The sequence below is a fragment of the Nycticebus coucang genome, chromosome 9 (assembly GCF_027406575.1).
Source record: "Nycticebus coucang isolate mNycCou1 chromosome 9, mNycCou1.pri, whole genome shotgun sequence".
NCBI lineage: Eukaryota > Metazoa > Chordata > Mammalia > Primates > Lorisidae > Nycticebus > Nycticebus coucang.
The window spans coordinates 32,044,242-32,059,848 of NC_069788.1; positions in this window are offsets into that span (position 1 = coordinate 32,044,242).

Consider the following 15,607-nt stretch of genomic DNA (forward strand, 5'->3'; position numbering starts at 1 on the left):
GAGAAATAAATATCACACAAAAATATAGCACTCAAAACATATAGGCCTACATTTTTATAAATAGTATGTATTTTAAAAATAAATGTTATATAGTCAGACATAAAACTTCATAATTTCATCTGGCTCAAAGTACTAATGATCTTTCCTTATATACTTTCTCTCAAATAGTCAATAAACATTACACTTTAGAGATGACATTTTGGATGATATTTTTAGTAAAATGGTTAAAGACTATTTTTTAAACATGCTTTTTACTAGCTTAGAAAAATGGGATCTTACTCTAATAGTATTCCTGAATAGCAAAAAATATATAGAAAACCACTATAACTTGATGATCCTAATGTAATTTGAACTTTCCAATTAAATTTTTTTAAGTTTCAATTTAATTTCTTATGCACAACGGTGGAATTCTGAAATATTAATTCCGTATTTACCCACAAAAGACAGAACTTTCTTCCACTGGAATATAATAATAGTATTTACTTTGTAAGAAATCCATTAGCAAAGTAACAATGATGATTCATAAATACATAAAATATATTTTCCTTAATGTCTGGGCCAATGGGTAAGTAGTTGAAAGAATTTTTTCTTTTTCTTTTTCCTTTTCTTTCCCTTTTTCTTTTTTGAAAATAAAAGGAAGCTACTTTTAGGGGGTAAAAAATGACCATTCAGGTTATTTGTGTTCAATACATGCAGAAATAGGGTAGAAAACAAGCCATTATAGCAACTGACACTTTTTTTAATATTTGCACGTTCAGTACTTGTTTTGCAAAGACCAAGAATGTGTGAATATTGTCCACTAGTTGGCTGATTTAGAAGTCTCTAGTAGCCTAACTTTTAATTGGACACTTAAAAAAAAAAACACAGTAATCGGAAAGTTCAATATTGTAAGTAAAAAGGATAATAAGTGAGGATATTTCAAAAAGCTATATTTATTTAAAGAGCAAACAGTAAATTGGCTTACTAGGGAGAGTAAAGTGAATTACCCATAAATTCGTCCTTCCAAAGAGCACTACGCTCCCACTAAAAGAGCAGAAAGTGAGTCTTTGTAGCAAGAGCCTCAGAATAATTTTCTTCTCTCCAAAGGGGCTTTGTTCCTCTTAATTTTCAGAATGGTAAAGATCACAAATTCCTCTATTTTATAAATTTCCCTCCCTCTGACCTCACTATCAATATTTTTTCCTGTCCTTACTCCTATTGGTTGGTATCTTTATCTTATGGTCTTCCTCCTTTAGGCTGTCTCAAATCTTCTGTGGAATTGCATGTTTGTTTGTAAACAGAAAATTTAAAATAAATAAGTTAGATGTATGTATATTAAATTTGTCACTTTCTCCATTGTCAAGATCCAGTGTGCTTTACAAGTTAATGAACACGGTTATCCTCAACATGATGGCTGATGCCTCCTTTTAGATTCTTTCTTTCATTTTTTTATTCACAAAAGTAGGAATGAATGCTGTGGAGAGTGCTGTCCAGCCACCAGCCCCCGGTACCAGCAGGGTGAAAGCCAAATGGCCAGGAGCCCAACTAGCCCTTACTTCTCACCTCTTAGGGTCTGGGGTTGGGTGAGAAGATGAGTGCCAGGCTGGAGCCCAGTGAATAAGCAGTCATCACAGACAGATTGATGGAACTGGAAATCATATCCTGAAGAGTTAGCAGAGCATGGAATATCAAAGTTAATATAAATAGTATGAATTAATTTTAGCAAGAATAGCTTGATTCAAGGAGTCATAATGATACCAAATCCCAGACCAATAGAATCAGACCTAAGACTTAATTATTTCATCTGATCCAAAGTACTAATGATATTTATTCTTTTTATTTCTCTAAAACATATCAACTCAAGTCATGGCCAACTATAAATTTTTGTCATTGATACTTTGAAAATATAGGAGTGGGTGGATCGGTCTTATTGAGGCCTCTGTAAGGTTTTCTAAAACACTCTGTTGTTCCTGACACATGGAGCCCACTAAAACATGCTTTCCTGTAACTAACACGTTATTTCTTCTAGAAGTTCAAGTGTATACAGATATTGAAAGTTATATGATTCGTAAAGATAAATGTGCCAAAATATATATTGAGTCTAGCAGCCATTGGTGATGTCACTGAAACCCTGATGCAAGGAAGCAGCCTGCCTGGTGCCTGGAGCTCCCATGATCTTCCCATGAACACAGCCTACTTCTACAACAGCAGTGATAATACAGGATTAGTAACTAACTTTAAAAGTCAGTGACTTGCTACACCTTATAGATATTCATAGATTTTTAATAGAAGATAATGTAACCAAAAAAAAAATTAACAACAAAACGGGTTATGAATTTTGAACGTCAGACAGACATGTCATCTTTCAGTCATTCAACTTTGAAAGTTTCATGAACTCAGCAGGCCTCAGTTTCCTCATAGGTGATCAATAAAAAAATTTTCATCTGCTTTGTTCCTTCAACCATACAAAAATCCTGTTGAAAACTTTTCTGGACTAGCAGGGAATGATGATCAGTGCACTAATCGGCCATTCTTCAAGCTACATGTAAAAGTACCAAGTCAAATTACATTTTATTTTTTGCAGTAGACTGAATAATGGTTTCCAAAAGATGTCCATGTGCTAATCACCAGAACCTGAGCATATGTTACCTTACCTGGCAAAAGAGACTCAGTAGATATTATAAAAGCAAGGATCTTGAGATGGGAAAAATATCCTGGATTATCCAGGTAAAACCAATGTAATCATGAGGTTTTTTAGAAGGAGAGACTGGAGGGTCAGAGAGAGAAAAGATATGCCCACGGAAGCAAAGAGAGAGAGATTTGGGCATGCAACACTGCAGGCTCTGAGGACACAGGGAGAGACTACCAGCCGAGAAATGCACGCAGTCTCCAAATCTCAGAAAAAAACAAAGAAAAAAATCTCCCTAGAACATTCAAAAGGAAGCAACCCTGCCAACACCTTGATTTGAGGACTTGTGACATCCAAACTGTAAGATAATACATTTGTGTTGTCTTAAGCTTAAGCTTAAATTTGTGTGTGTGACAGCAGCAATAGATTTTTCCTCTCTAATTCCACTTACATAATTCCACATTGGATGATACTACCTATGGTGGTAAGATCCTTGGAAAAATGTTGACAAATATATAAATGAACCATCTATGTCCGTATCATTTGACCCAGTTGTGACACTTCTAGGACTCAATTCCAAAGAAATAAACACAAATTTGGACGATGCGCATCCTGATACCATTTATAATAACAAAAAAGAAAAATAGCATAAATGTACAATGATAGCAATGTAGCTAAATAAATTTTGTCATATATAAATTACATGTAAAACACTATGCTGAAATTTAAAACATATTCAAAGAAATGTTAATGACATATAGAAATAATTATAGAATAAGAAAATAATGATAATACACAATTTGCACATGTAGTCCATTATCAATTGCATTTTTAAAATGCCTGGTAGGAATAAGATGGCAATTAGTAGGAAACAACAAAATGTGTAGAGTTGTTATCTTATAGATAATGAGTAATTTTTATTTTTTAAACTGATATCTGTGTATTTTTCAAGTTTCCTATACAGAATATATATGATTCTGATGGTTAGTAAAAAGAAATGTTACACTATGTTGGTAACCCATACCACAATTCAATATGGAAATAGAAAATAGTCAATCTCAAAGAAATTAAAGAAAAACAATCCACATATTTAGAAATTTCAATACATTTTTTAAATTTGGAAATACCTAATTAATCAAGGGCAGAGCGGCACCTGTGGCTCAGTTGGTAGGGCACTGGCCCCATATACCGAGGGTGGCGGGTTCAAACCCGGCCCCGGCTGAACTGCAACCAAAAAAAAAAAAAAATAGCTGGGCCTTGTGGCAGACGCCTGTAGTCCCAGCTACTCGGGAGGCTGAGGCAAGAGAATCGCTTAAGCCCAGGAGTTGGAGGTTGCTGTGAGCTGTGTGATGCCACGGCACTCTACCGAGGGCCATAAAGTGAGACTCTGTCTCTACAAAAAAAAAAAAAAAATCAAAGGCAGTTAGATGTTTCACTTATGTAACTTATCAAGCTAAGTTAGAATTATCTTGGATGATACTAGATATTGAAGCCATTTTCTTTACATCCTCACCATTTCAAGGAACCTAATACTATTATGGTTGAAAGTTTTGAACTATGTGTTACGTATTCCTGCTCATTATTAGATTAGAGGTCAACATACGTGATTTGAAGGACCACTTCATGTTGGGCACATCACTTACTAAGCTTTCTGTTCTTCTGACTCCTTACCTATCTATAAACTGAAAATAAAAGTTCATACTCTGGCAAGAGATCTTTATTAGGGTCAAATGAGATAGTATGGATTGAAGAATCTTCAAAAGTGGAATGTACTATAGGAAAAGAAGAAATGTAATGTATTGTATTCCAGATGATTCAGGCCCATTGTTGTAAATACATGCATCAGTACTCATTGGGTGCTAGAATAAATGATGCCTTCTGAATTGTCAACCTATTCACTGCTAATTGTTTCTCACTTCATAGGTCAGTATCTCATGTTTTTGTGAGTTAAGACTCCTTTTTAAGAATCTATACTATGGTTATTGAAAAAAAATAGCACTGGGGATGGGTAGGACAGTAGATGCCGAACATACAGTACTAAAATGTTATGTGCACGTGTATGTATGTGTGTGTTATGGTATGTACATGTATACATACACACACATATGTGCACCCTCTGTTTTTGTTTATTAATGTATTAATTACATTAAAAGTGCAGCAGTTCTCTCTCTTTTTAAAGAATCTGTACTCTTTTATATAATTAAAACTTTGATCATAAATCATAGAATGTCAGAAAAAAAAAATGCTCTCAATTATACTGCTTGTGAGACGTTTTCTCCCCCTTGCCACTGAAATTCAATTTTCTAGCCCTGATGTTTTTTCCATATGTGTGGAAGAGACAAGATTCAGTTCTGAGAAGAAAAGCTATAGGAAGCAACCACTTGTTTCTTGGGGTCATTTTATTTGCACTTTCTGAGTCATTTTGAGTCACACAGGTAAGAGTCGGAGTTTAAATTAGACAATTTCTGGCTAGGCAAGTATACTATTCCTAAAATGGAACCTGGAGAAACGAGGTGTGACAGTAGTGTAAAGTGACTCATCGGCAGCCACAATTAGACTTGGACCATCGCCTGCCAAGTGCCCGACAGTCCTGGGCTCAAAGCTGAACGGTGGCTGTTAAAGGCCCCCTAGATTGCTGGTAATCTTCTTCAGTTACTAAAAATTATCGATCCCGTTTCCACACATCTCCACGACTTTAATCGTTTTCTGCTCAAGTGTCCCCATGGATACCAGAGACCAGCCTGACCTGTTAAATGAGCAGAGTTGATTCCTATTAATATTTTCTCTCTTCTAAATTGAAAAGCTAGACACCACCAACTGAGGCAACTTTTAATTTGTGCTTAAAATAGGACAAATGTTTCTGGACAGCCCACTCATATGAGTCCCTGTCAATGGTAGTGAGTCAGCAGGATAATGTTCCAAGAGAGATGGTGGAACAGAGAAAGATCTGGATGAAAAAATGAAAAATCAAACAAACAAAAAATACATATATAGGGTGTCCATAAAATTTGTGTGCAATTTAAAATATTAAACTCTTTTAAATTGCACATGACCTTTATGGCCCCCTGTATAAATGTACATACCTTCTTGTTCAAACAAAAGCCTGGCCTTCAAGGGACACTGCATTCCCTGCAGCTCACTCTAGTGGGGGCTGTTTTCCCCTAGGCCTGGAAGGTAACAAGTGTCCTCCCTGCCCACCCCCAACCTCCACTGCTGTTTTCAGGCCATTCTCCTTTCTTCAATTCAGATTTTCATGGTAACTGTCATCTACTGACCCCAGTCACTCTTCCTGATATTCCAAGGGCGCTTTTGACTGTCACTTCAGTACAAATTTGATCCTAATCTTTAGTCATTTCAATGTACATGTAATTGAGATTTCCAACACCAGGGTCACAGCCACGATCAGAGCCTACGACCTCACCATTGCCATATTCACAGAGCTGCATCCCCTTCACAGCCTCAGGTGTGCACACCTCACTCCTTGCCCACTACCTCCTCTCCGTGCAGCTCACTCTCTCCAATACCTTATGCCAACTATCCTTCCACCCCACTGATACCTACAACTCATCGATAACCACATCTTTTACTGTTCCACCCATTCTTGATAGTTTCACTCCCCTCCCCGCCCAGCTGAAATTCCAGCATCATCCCTTTGCACGCATGCACCCTTTTGGCCTTTATCCCACTTTCCATTTGTTCCCACTTGCTTGGTAAACCACAAACTTGGTTAAATCCAACTTACCCCCTTCCCTGCCTACACTCATCTTAAATTTGTGATCACAAATCAACCTTTAAGTGTCTCGGTGGTCATGAAATACTCTACTCTCCATACTGACTGTTCCACACGTTCTCTTCCCCTCTCGAACCCCACACTTCCTCCCCCATCCCACTTCTCAGCCAATGATCTGTCTTCCTATTTCTCTGAGGACACAGAAGCAAACAGAAGGGAGCTTCCACAGTTCTCACCATCACTGCTGCCCACCCACCAGCATCGCGAGACTCTAGCTTCCCACCTGTTCCCAGAGCTGATGCTCTAAAGCCAGCTCCAACCCCTGGGACCTACGTCACAGCTGTGGGAAGTTTTATGATTGCAACTCCTATCAATATTTCACACCTGCAAGGAAGTTCTAAAAGAATTTGAAAAGGACATTTCATAACAATTGGTCAGTATAGGAGATTTTACTATCAGTCTTAACACAGACAATAGATGAAGAGAAGGAAAGATGTGGGTGGCCATTATGGTGGACCACGGACAGCTGTGAAGGGATGGAAAGAATACTAGTTTGGTGTTTAAATGCTAGTGCTGAGTGACCTTGGTAGATATTCCAGAGTTATAATACACTCAATCTGAATTATAATTCTGCTACCAAGTGGCTTTATAGTTTGAGCAAGTTATGAAATAGCAAAGGCCTTCAGTTTCCTGTATAGGATAGAACTGCCTCAGCTCTACAAACAAATGCAAAATGATTCTTTTTTTTAAACTTCAGAGACTGTATAGAGGATGCCAAATATCAATGGATTAAAATGACACCAGTTGGTATTTCCGTAGTGATAAGAGCATCCAGATCCCACAGGTTTTGTAAGAAGATATTCCTGAAGAAATATTTCAGCTGTATTAATCTTCCAGTTTTTAAATAGTAATCATCCTCTGTAGCTATGGTTGCTTTTCTGTTCTACTGGATTCAACTTTTCAAAAATAATCTGCATAAACATACGAAGATAGATTTCTCCAAGTCTGTTTTTAATTTATTCATTTGCAGTTTGGGTAGATTTATCTGGGTGCTTATAATGTGTACAGTATTTTCAAAGCTTTTAAATAAAGACTACTGTTTTTTTCCTCAAAAAAAAAAAAAGAACTGCCTCTTATGTTTTATTGAGAAGTTAATGAATAGAAGCACATACAATGTGTCTGGATGTATAATTTTCATATAGTCTTTCTTTCCCCCATTTTGACTTGTTAATTTCACATGGTCAAAAAGTCAAAAGCTAAAAATTATTCACATGCCATGGTAGGAAGAAAAATGATTCCCTCACACCCCGTGCCCCAAAATGTCAATAACTCAATCCCAAGAATCTGTGAATAGGTTACCTCGCCTGGAAAAAAGGATTTTTGTACATGTGCTCAAGGACTTTGACGTGAGGAGATTATACTACATTTTCAGGGCAGGCCCATTGTAATTACAGTGATCCTAAAAAACAGAAAAGGGACTTAGAAAAGTGAGGCAGTACAAGATAGACCACAGGAGTAAAGGACAAAGTGGCCCAGTGTGAGAGGAACTCGACCCCTCCTTGTGGCCCTGACAATGGCAGAACAGTGCCCAGGCACGGGGGCATGCTCTGGAAACCAGAGAAGGCAAACCGATGTGTTCTCCCCTGGAGCCTCCCAAAAGGAACACAGACCTGCTGGCACTTTAATTTTAGCCCAGTGAGACCCATTTTAAACATTTTTCTTACCCATCATCTGTTGATAGACATTTGGGTCACTTCTACTGCTTGGCTGTTGTAAACGTAGTTGTCATGAATAAGAGTTTTAAACCCTATCTTCCATTTTTGCAGATATATGAGGGTATCCAGAAAGTATCCAGACATTAATACCATTTTTTACAGTACATTGCTGTATACTTCCCATACAGTCTTCATATACCCAGAGGTGGAGTGTCTGACTCCTGTGACATACTTACAACTTTTTATCATTTCTCCACAAACAGTAAACCTAAGGCCATGCTTGAGGCATTGAACTTTCACCTCTTAAGGGAAATAGGTACAAGCTGATGTTATTTCAACACTTAAAGATTTCAACCACCAGGTGGCGCCTCAGTGTTTAATTTATTAAAATCAATTATGTCAGTCCTGCTGATTAGACAAGTTGTAAAATAATTGGCCAATTAATTATTTATGATTACAGCATTACAGCCACTGTAATAATTTCCTATCATTGCTATAACAAGTTACCACAAAATTTATTGGTTTAGAAAACCACAATGTATTATTATTTCATAGTTCTGCTGGCCAGAAGTCTAAAATGGGTCTCACTGAACTAAAACCAAGGCATCAGTAGGGCAGATTGTCTTCTGGATCCTCCAGGGAAGAGCCCACATCCTTGCTTTTTCTAGCTTTTGTGAGACACCTGTATTCCTTGGCCCAAGGCCAAGTTTGTAAATAAGACAGAAAGATTGAAAATAGTACTTGGAAAATTATTTTTTTCAGTTTCAAATGGGTTTTTCCATCTACAGAATAGGTTAGAATGCTCCCGGCTGTCAGGGAGAGAAGAGGGGGGAAGCAGGAGGATCGTTTGCTATCAAATGTGTCTGAAACAGGTTCTGAGCCCTGCGGGTAGAGCCCTGGCTGGCAGAGAGTTTAGAGATAAGACAGTAAAGAGAGACATTGCCTAGACGTCTAGGGAACATTGCCTATGGGAAGTTTCATGATTGCAACTCTTATCAATATTTCACACCTGCAAGGGAGTTCTAAAAGAATTTGAAAAGGACATTTCATAACAATTGGTCAGTATAGGAGATTTTACTATTAGTCTTAACACAGACAATAGATGAGGACAAGAAAAGATGTGGGTGGTCATTATGTGGAATTCTGAAGGGTGGCAGGCTCACAGACATTCACCACACTACAGTGCCGGGGAGTGTAGAGCAGGCAGGGCTGTGGGAGCTTTCGGGAATGAAGGGGTATAAGCAACTTGGCCATGTTTCCCAGGACTTCAAAGAAGCATAGGGTTGCAGTTATATGCTCCCCATACATCTGAGAAAATGACATGGAAGTTGGGAGCAAGAGAATGGGGGGAAGAAGGTGGGGAAATGCATTTGACCGAGGGCCAGATACATTCATAGAGGTCTCAGTGTACGCCGGCACTGTCACCCGGGCCCAAAGACCAGATGATACAGAGCCAGGGAAGACACCAACATAGGAAAGAGCATGCCCAAGGATCCAAGTCCTCCTTTCCACTGATGTGTGGAACATCAGGAAGATGGGAGTGGAGATGGAGTGAAGAGGTTAATTCCAAGCTGATAGAAATTGACCTAGAGAGAATAAGTGTACTTTGAATGGGCTTTATTAATATGTATACTATGTAAAAATAATAATAATATTTTTCTTAAAAACGAAGCAAGGCTTAAAATGAAGATTAAGTTGAGATTTTTTTAAAACTATTTATCGTACACTTGAGTACGTGGTTTGAAGCTATTAAACTATTTGTCATACACTTGAGTACGTGGTTTGGAGCTGTATGTCTATTAGTTACAGATATGTGTGTATAATAGACAGATAGATAAATAGAACTATCAAGCCATATACTTCAATTTTTTGCACAAAACTTTGTAATCACATTGGCATGCTAAGTGAAAATGATATACTGGAGAAAGTACTTTATACTTGTTAGAAAACCTGAGTTTGACTCCTCAGTCACTAGTCCCAATTTTCTATCTTTAACTTTTGCTCTCTTCCTCATAGGAAGAAGCACTGATGGTCATGTGCGTTTTTTCCAAATTCCTACTGGACGATATCAGTCAGGAAATCAAAGTTATTTCAGGGAGTATGTGTCTAATGCCATAAATCTTTTTTTTATTGTTAAATCATAACTCTGTACATTAGTGCAATCGCCTGTACCCATTCTAAGATGCACCATAGATGTGGCCCCACCCATTACTCTCCCTCCACCAAAACCTCCCCCCTCCCTTCCCCTTCCTTGGCCCTTTCCCCATAGTCTTGTGGTATAGTTGGGTTATAGTCTTCATGTGGAAGCTGTAATTTAGCTTCATAGTAGGGCTGAGTACATTGGATACTTTTTTAATGCCATAAATCTAAAAATCATGAAGTATTTAATATTATACTGTGTAAGGGATTTCATCTCATATATCTCCACAATTGGCCATTAATAAAATATAAGAAGGAAACCTTAAAAGGTGAATATCAGGGTTATCATTTGAGGTGGAGGATCAGCATTTGACGCTCAGCCAAAGATAAGGTCAAGTTGAGTATTTTCTGAGATTAATGACACTTTGTCTCTCTGAATTGTCAGCTTCTCCAACATAGAAATAAACACTGGCCTCTTCAGCGTAGGAATAAAGCAAGTATTGGCTTTACCTGAAGTTAGCTATGACTTGATCTTCTATCCCTATGGGGACTTCCTAAGCCTCACAGCAGTGCAGTGAGGACGCTAGAGAGGGTTTTCTGGAATTGTGGCAGTGTTAGCTGCAAAATAGGAAGACACATCTTGAGAAAGTTTTTTAACAAGCTCAGTCTCTCTAGTGTCTGAGGTGTTGTCTATGCATAAAGAAATAAATACAGGGAAGAATTACATGTCTTCTGTGGGCTACGGGAATGAAACCCTTACTCACAAATGAGTCACAGACAAAAGCTGTCCTACAGCCACCCAGACCCAACTCTAGTAACACGGGGTGTTACCAACTCCTAACTCTGGCTGACATCAGAGTACAGATTAGATAGGAGTCATGGCTGAACAGGTCTCAGTTTTCTTATGGTAAAGACAAATAGAAACTTGTGAAATCAGTCAGAGAAAAGTGTATCCTATGACATCCCAATTGTCTATCATTTATTTAGAAAACAAAGTGATGTCAGAATAGTAGGGCAAGAAGAAAGAAATAAAAGATGTGACATTCAAAAATAGGGAAGTGTCTTTATATGTGTAACATTAGATTGAATACATAGGAAAAATCTAGAGATAAGCTATTAGAACATAAGAGTAAATTTAACCAAGTTGCTGGATGTAGGATCAATATACAAAGGTAATTTTACCCTACATAACAGAAACACAATTAGAAATCAATATTTTTAAATACCAAAAATATCAAAAGTAGCAAAAACCTAAAAGTGAAAAAATTGTAAGACTTGCAGAAAATTACAAAAGTAGAGAAACTGAAGATGATCTATTGACCAAAAGACTAAGATGGAAGGATAAGCTATGTTAATGAATTAGAAGACAAAATCTCACAAAGATATGAATTCTCTAGATATTCAATGTCATGCCCATCAAAGTTCAAGAACTTGTTTTTGTGTATGTTGTACTTAGAGCCCTCCTAGCGCAAGGTGAGACTTAGTAGTACAGCTCAGTTGGGCTGATTTGGGCTTTAAACCTAACTGTCTCTTCTTATCTGTGACGTAGACCAACCTACTTCACCTAAACACATAGAAGCCTACTTTCCAATTCTACTAAAATGGAGATGATAGTGTCTCCCACAGAGGGATCCTGTGAGAATAAACTGGGCTACCTTAGTGTATATATTTTGCAGCTGTCTGCTAATGGTGTTCCCTGTTTCATTGTCTATCTCCTTGAATAGACGATAAGCTTCTTAAAGACAGGGACTGGGTTTTGTTCACAATTACAAGCCTAATGTCAGCGAGCACACTCGAGAGGGTTTTCTGGCATTGTGGCAGTGTTAAATCAACTTTTTGATAAGTGTTACGTCAATGAGTATATTTAGAAATATTATAATAGGAAATAGATGATATTTCAAGCAAATATTGTGCAAAAAGGAGTTCCTGCAGGTGATAAAGGGGTTTCCTAGCAAGTGAGCAGTACATGGTAAGGGTACATGAGTGCAGATTCGAGCTCAGGTCAAGGAGGGAGCTGGGAATCAATCCCCAAGGGAAAGGGAAAGATTGGGGTGAGGTTGGGCCCGAAGTTTATGTGGACTGAAATCAGAGTGGTGTAACATGACATGGCCCAGGGTTTTCAGTGGTGCTGATACAATGCGGAACCTTGGAGAAAGGGGCATCTCGTTACTTCAACTGGGGCACATGATCGGAAATAAAAAAAAGCAGCGAGTTTAATTAGATATTGAACCATGTGTCTCACAGACAACAAGGTGCCTTACATTTCCTCATGAAGGTCAAAATCACTCCTAAAGCCTACGGCAAGGTTGATTCTGACGTTTAAGATAAAGTCAAGTCAGCTGGAGAAAAAACATTTCTTTAGGGATTGGGGTCTAAGTAGGACTATTACATATTGGAGGCCCTTGTTATACACACTGGTTATAACATAAAATAATGCAATAATATGTTTGTTTAACCCTGTTGGGGAAGATGTTATTTTTAATGCTTTCTCTACATAGCTCTCTTTAAGGCTAGACAGTAGTAGCAGGGTGTGGGATGGTAAGCCAGGGGTCAGAAGAAAGACGCAGCCCTTTCTTGATGCTTGCTTTTTTTTTTTTTTTTTTGAGACAGAGTCTCACTCTCCTGCCCTCAGTAGACTGCTGTGGTGTCACAGCTCACAGCAACCTCCAGCTATTTGGCTTAGGGGATTCTCTTGCCTCAGCCTCCTGACTAGCTGGGACTATAGGTGCCCGCCACAATGCCGGGCTATTTTTTTATTGCAGTTTGGCCAGCGCCAGGTTCGAACTTGCCACCCTCAATATATGGGGCTGGCGCCCTACTCCCTGAGCCACAGATGCCACCCTCTTGATGCTTTCTGAAACCTCACCTGAAGGAAGCAAATGTGAAAGAAGAGGAAACTGGACTCAACCTACTTGCTGACTCCCAGAGTCCAGAGAGCCCAGGAGCTGGAGCTTGACTGGGCCATGAGCAGTGTCTAAGGGGAGTATCTGGAGCTTGACTGGGCCATGAGCAGTGTCTAAGGGGAGTAAGATACTGCGAGGGGTACATCAGCCAAACCAGGAGTAGGCAGTGACACATGATCCCAGTAGGGCAGGGTTCCAGCCAGAGCAAGGGATAGCATCCAAGGATGAAGCTGCCCAAAGGAGGTATGAGAGCTGCAAGGCAGAGCTCAGATCAGGCCACCATCCCCAGCATGACACGTGTTTAGTAGACCAGACTCTGCCAGTACAGGAGATAAAGGAAACAGCAACAGACTGAAGACACTCCGAACTCAGGGCTCATCCTCAGCACACCTAAACCAGGCTGGATTGTAGCAAATCCCAGGCCCTAACCACTGGGTATGTATGAAACTCTGAATATGCTTTCTGAAATGACTGGCATTGGCTCAGAAGTGGGCAGAGCCGAGCTGATAAGTAAAAGGCAACAGTACAACAGCAGCTGAGGCTAGGATGCCAGGGACGATGCTCAGATCCTCTGCAGAGGGTATTGTTCAGAGGTGACTCCACTAGCCGGCAGTAGGAGCTGAAGCAGGAAACCTAGAGCCTGCAGCTAGGGCCACGGCTTCTGGATGTAAAGTGTTCACAAAAAGTGTTTGAAACACTTTTCATTGAGTTCATTTTAGACACTAAAAACAAAGATTAGAAAGGAAAGAAAGCAAGACAGACATGTGGCCTTAAGCCAAAAGGCAAGAAATGGCCTTGTGGCTTCTAGGTACATGGTCCAGCCCAGTTCACCCAGACTAACTTCCCCATAGGAATTTTTTTTTTTTTTATTGGCTGACATTTTAATTTTAGATACAATCCCAAGACAACAGATTATTTTAGCCTGAAAAGCTTTCATTTATTGATAAATTACCTGGTTGATAGTTATAAATATAAAATCTCCCTTACATGTTCTTTTTAGGAAGGGGGGGGACAGAGAGAATCATATAACTGTGTCCCTGAACTAGTTGAGATACCCCAGTGAATGCTAATATAGTGCTAGTCATTTTAGCCAGTGACTTCTGGGCCTCTTACCTCTTTGGGGGTTTCGTTGTAAGTAGAATCTATTCCTTCACTCATTCACTCACCACACAAACATTTATCAAGTATCCGTGCTAGTGTTGTCTTATATTTTGACATTTATTGAATCACTCAGGTAGATGTTAAAAATGCCACCTTCAGGGCGGCGCCTGTGGCTCAGTGAGTAGGGCACCGGCCCCATATGCCGAGGGTGGCGGGTTCAAACCCAGCCTCGGCCAAACTGCAACAAAAAAATAGCCGGGCGTTGTGGCGGGCGCCTGTAGTCCCAGCTGCTCGGGAGGCTGAGGCAGGAGAATCGCGTAAGCCCAAGAGTTAGAGGTTGCTGTGAGCCGTGTGACGCCACGGCTCTCTACTGGAGGGCAGTACAGTGAGACTCTGTCTCTACAAAAAAAAAAAAAATTAAAAAAAAAAAATGCCACCTTCATCCTATTGAATCAGAATCTTTAAGGGCTAGGTTCCAGAAGCATGATTTTTTAAAAAGCCCATTTTGATGTGTTTTGGGGATATAGAGATGAAAAGGAAAGTTCTTTCCTCTTGCTGGACAGATGTACCCATGAATGAATTTGACTTACATGTAGAAGCCCATGTGAGAAAGGGAGGTAGATGGAGCATCCTCCCTGAAGCTAGTTAGTCTTTATGACAACAGCAGATCAAGAAATTGGAGACTCAGGATTGATTGAGGCCAACCTTCTTTCCAGTTTGTCCATGGTGACCAGAGGAGGAAAGAGGTGGACAGAAGGGTTACAGCTTTCCCTAGGTCACGTGCCTGGTGCTCTCCGAGCTCAGAACAGTTTCTAGAGCTTGAGTTTTTCCTTGATTTCTTTACTGTAAGTCTCTCTTAAAATCCAGAACACTAGAGGTGGCACCTGTGGCTCAAAGGAGTAGGATGCCGGCCCCATAGGCCGGAGGTGGTGGGTTTAAACCCAGCCCAGGCCAGAAATATATATATATATATCAAGAACACTAGAATGCAGGCTGCTTTTGCACTAGTTTCGGAGCTCCTTCAGAAACGGTTACCTATTGCCTGGTGAACAGTCAAGGTCAGGGGTTATGCTTTCTCTTTACACAGTCCTAGCAGCCTGCAAGGTCATGGCTTGGGACTTCTCTAATAATGGCTAAGTAATTTGAAATATTTGGATCCCACGTTCCTTCAGATGCAATATGGCTTATTTTTTAAAGGATAAAGTGAGACCTACTTCCATAGATCTTATGTTCTAAAATGTCAGAAATTTTTCAGCATTTCCTGTCTATCATGCAGAACATTCAGACTACCGATCGCTTCCACTTACTATGAGCAAGAAGATCATTAGTGGACCAATAAAAATCATTTGCTATGAATGACGTCTCCTAATCTCCTCTTCTTAGGAGACCACCAGTCATACTGGATGAGAAC